We start from the raw sequence: 5000 nt of genomic DNA on the forward strand, positions 1-5000 counted from the left end.
AAGAGAAGTGGTGGAGACAGGGGGTGGCGGGGGGGGGGGGGGGGGGTCTTCAAATGTCATGTGTGTGGGAGAAATGCACAGACTGCAGACAGAGAACAGCCAGTTCCATGCTTTAGTTTATGTAAATGTGACAAGAATAAGATGTGGACAGCATTTCCCTGTATGAATCTATGCATGCACAGAAGACGACTGCTCCAAACTGTGATTTGGATCTTCTGTCATGTATTCATGTTATATGTGCCCTTGTAAATGTGACCAATCTTAAAGTTTCCACTTGTAGTATTTTAACAACAGTAAGTCATATTACTTTAGGAGAATACTTGTAATTATCACAAGCATTGATTGATATCCTTTACTCGATTCAACAATGACATAACCCTGAGCCTTCATGCAAAAGGAGCTGCAGATTTTGTCAGATCTGGAGCTCCTGCAGTCCAGTCTGTGATCCACTGAACAAATATTTAATAGTGACAACTGCACTGAAATGACTGCTAATTGAAGCAAGTAACATACACCATCAGACTTAGAGTATACAGATACGTTAAAGACTCACTTTGCGAAGTGTTGAGATATTGGTCGTAGAGATGTCTGCCTTCTCTCAAATATAATGGAACTAGATGTCATTCGGCTTGCCGTGCTCAAAGTGCCAGGAAAACATCCATCCATTTTCAACCGCTTATCCGAAACCGGGTCATGAGGGCAGCAGGCTGAGCAAAATATTCCAGACATCCATCTCCCCAGCAACACTTTCCAGCTCCTCCTGGGGGACCCAGGCCAGATGAGATATGTAATCCTTCCAGTGTGTTCTGGGTCTGCCCCGGGGCCTACTACCAGTGGGATGTACTTGGAACAACTCTAACGGGAGGCGCCCAGGAGGCATCCTGATCAGATGCCCAAACCACCTCAACTGACCCCTTTTGAAGCGAAGGAGCAGCGGCTCTACTCCGAGCTCCCTCCAGATGTCCGAGCTCCTCACCCTATCTCTAAGGCTGAGCCCAGCCACCCCAAAGAGGAAACTCATTTTGGCTGCTTGTATCTGAGATCTCATTCTTTCGGTCACTACCCAGAGCTCATGACCATAGGTGAGGGTTGGGACATAAATGGACCAGTAAATGGATGCTTTGCCTTCCCGCTCAGCTCCCTCTTTGCCACGATGGTCCGGCGTAGCTCCTGCATCACTGCAGACGCCGCCGATCCATCTCATGCTACATTCTACCCTCACTCCCAAGACCCCAAGATACTTGAACTCCCTTACTTGGGGCAGTAACTCTCCCTAAACCCTGAGGGGGCAAGCCACTGAATTCCAGCAGAGAACTACGGCCTCAACTGTTTTTACATTGTTTTCACTCAAAGGATGTGAAATTAGATCATATATAACATAAATTATTCATTTCTGTATTCATTTTCCGTAACCACTTATCCTGTTAGGGGTCGCGGGGGGGGCCCAAGCCTATCCCAGCTGACACTGGGTGAGAGGTGGGCACACTTTAAACAGGTCGCCAGACTGTCACAGGGCTGACACATAGAGACAGACAACCATTCACACTCACATTCACACCTACGGACAATTTAGCGTCACCAATTAACCTGCATGTCTTTGGACTGTGGGAGGAAGCCCGAGTACCCAGAGAAAACCCGCGCTGACACGGGGAGAACATGCAAACTCCACACAACAGGGTCCAAACCACAAACCCTTTTGCTGTGAGGGGACAATGCTAACCACTGCACCAGCGTGCCACCCATTTGATAATTAAAATTGGCACATTTGTATCCTTCCTTGTTTGCAAGTGGACCTACAGCCAAAACTAATGGAAATGGCATTGATAATGCAGGTACTTGGACCATATTAGACCATATTTGACCTGTTGAAATTTTGAACTGACGATGAAGCTTTTGGGATCAGTCAGAACTTAGAAGTATAGAAGAATAGGGGTTATTAGAGTTCATCCTAAGGGGAACATGTTTCATTGTGACCCTTTTAATAGTCACTGAAAAACTTCAGTTTCGACCAAAGCGATTAACTGACTATCAGACCTACATTGCCATTGTAGAGCCACGCTGCTAGTGTGGTTAATAAAAATAACATTTAAGCACAATTACCTGTGAATCTAAAAAAAATAGTTTACTTGTCTATGACACACAAGCATTAGAAAGAAAACCTGACCTCGCTATCTGCAACACAGCTGAACCACAGGGACCACAGATAACAAGTCAGCCTGAGCATTACAACACCATTACTTTTTACTTACGAAGAAACCAGGTCAAAGTTTGGAAACTCTGCTAAGTCGTTCTACAGTGCGAAACAGGAAGTGGTCTCTGTTCTTCCAGCTTTAACGAACTTAGAAGTTTTCAGACTTTTCTCACAGTGTGAGATGAAGGAGCAAATAAAACACCCGGTTGATTAACGATTTCCTCTTCAGTGAAGCAAACAGTACAACAAACACACTGAGAAACCCAAACTATGGGACAAGAAACAGCATTTTCTTTGAGACAGTGTTTATGGGAAATGTAGTCTTTAAATCAACATGTGACAAGTAAACTGACGCTGATATATCACTGTTTAAAAAACTACACAAACATGTTGGTCAAGTAATTTTTGTGATGCAACTTTTAAATATCTCCTATCAGCTTAACAGAAATAGCATGAGACCAAGTAACAGTGTTATTATCATAACATAGTAACAGTCATTACATCGGTATCATATGTCTAAACTGGTTATTATTGCAGTGGAGGGAACAACCACATATTTTCTAATATATATATATAAACATAAATAAGTATTTCATAACCTTTTTAGCTGACTGAGAGTTTCCATATGGGCCTCATGAAGGACTGTGTGTGTATATGTGTTTAAGAGTGTGTTTACTAAACAGTGGTCACCCTTGCATTTCTTGTCCCTGCAAACACCCTTAGGATTTGGAATCAAGTGTAACTGTTATGTCTGGTGTGGCTTTGAAATGATCCTCTGATGGCAAAAATCCAATATCCCGCTGAGACTAAATCAGTGGCTCCTTCACAATATGTTCCCATCTTCTTGCTTATTAATATATTTGTTGCTTTCCCGCTACCTTCAGCTGCCCTTGAATGAAGCATTTAACCTTTAACTGGAGCTGGACTGTGGCCAGTTTGGACCAGCATGTCACTAGAGTGGAACACTTATATTACACTAACGTGTGATCTGGGTAAATATAACTGGCTTTGCTTAGCTGTTCCTCAGCAGCACTGGTGGTGGTTTAAGGAAGGCACTTTGTTATTTTGTCTTTTCTAAATTACTCTGCGGTGGTGTACCAAGGTAAAAGTCATTATCTGCTGTTGTGCTACAACAACCCATTTGCCAGAATAAATGTTGGAATGGTATGTTTCTTCAAACCACAGATATGTTCCATTTGTTTTTAATGGATAGTGGGTATCTTTCTTTCTTTATGTTTCAGTTTTAAATTTTGATTTTAAAAATCACTTGGTTAGGGTTGGGAAAACATCATCTTTGGGCTTAAAATACCTGTTTGGTGCCACAAACACTGCTGGACATGTCCCAAACTATCGTTAAAAAATAGCTGTTTGTTTCGCTGCAAACACCACTGGATATGTCCTGAATCGTCAAGATAAAACACCTACTTTTGTTGCTACAAACACTGCTGGACATGTCCCTAACTATGGTTAAAAAAGCTGCTTTTGTCATCACAAACACTACTGGAAATGTACTGTCATTAAAAAATAGCTGCTTTTGTCACTGCAAACATTGCTGTATATGTCCCAAATTGTCAAGATAAAAAACACACTTTGGTCGCTACAAACAACATTGGACATGTCCCAAACTATCGTTAAAGAAAGCCGCTTTTGTCGCTCCAAACACAGCAGAACATGCCCCAAACTGTCAAAACAAAAACACCCACTTTTGTTGCTACCAACAACGCTGGACATGTCCCCAACTGTCTTTAAAAAAACATCCACCTCTGTCACTACAATCACTGCAAGACATGTCCCAAAGTATCATCAAAGAATAGCCACTTTTGTCACTACAAACACAGCCTTACATGTCCCCAACTCTAAAGAAAAAACACCTGCTTGTGTCTTTAAAAAGCACCCACCTCTGTCACTACAAACACTGTCGGACACGTCCCAAACTGTTGCTAAAAACACCAAACTCTTGTTGCCACAAACACAACTGGACATCACCTGAGTCATTGTCAAACAAACACCTGTTTTTGTTGGTGTTACTCGGCAGGGGCAAGGTGTCATGGCAGTCACCATCCCCTTCTCTTTTTGATGAGAAACTCAGCTCATATAGATGTAACATGAACTATGTCATGCATATGAAACTTATAAATGTAACATGTCCATGGTTTGCAGAAACATACAATGCCAACATTTTATCCTGGCGAGTTGGTCTGGCTATAATCACAAAGGAGATAAGACAAATTAGATAAACTACAGATGAAGTTCTGAAAGTACTGAGCTGTACATTGTGCATGCAAGGGAATGAAATGTTCTTTTATTTCAAGTTTAAGTGCATTTTGTTGTGAAAATATTTGACTAAAATGGTATGTGGTCATTTTGATTCAGCTCTGACATTGACACAAGACACATCCCTGTCTGTTTAGACATTAAACACAGAAAATAAAAATAATGACCTGCATGTATGCTGTTATTTTTAAGGAGAATCCCATCTCTCCCCTATGCAGTTGCGATGATGTTGCAACCTTGCCATGTTTAGTGTAATCGTGTAGCTGTGTAAGCAGAGGCTGCAGGGTTGTGCTGGGCCATGTGGGCTCCTGAGCGGAGTCATTACAGGTTTCTGCTGTTGTTTCCTTTGGCCCGAGAGCAGCTTTTCTCCCCTCGTCTGTTTACACAGCCTAGATTAACACGGCACCGAGTTCTAAATGGTGCACCAGTTTGCCTGCGGACAGAGAGTGTGTCCATTTATCTGTGTATTTCAGTACATTTTCGGTAAAAGTGTGTGCACCTAAGTGCTTTTCCTGTCCACATGTGGTCTTGAGTG

The sequence above is a fragment of the Epinephelus moara genome, chromosome 23, assembly GCF_006386435.1.
Source record: "Epinephelus moara isolate mb chromosome 23, YSFRI_EMoa_1.0, whole genome shotgun sequence".
Classification (NCBI taxonomy): domain Eukaryota; kingdom Metazoa; phylum Chordata; class Actinopteri; order Perciformes; family Serranidae; genus Epinephelus; species Epinephelus moara.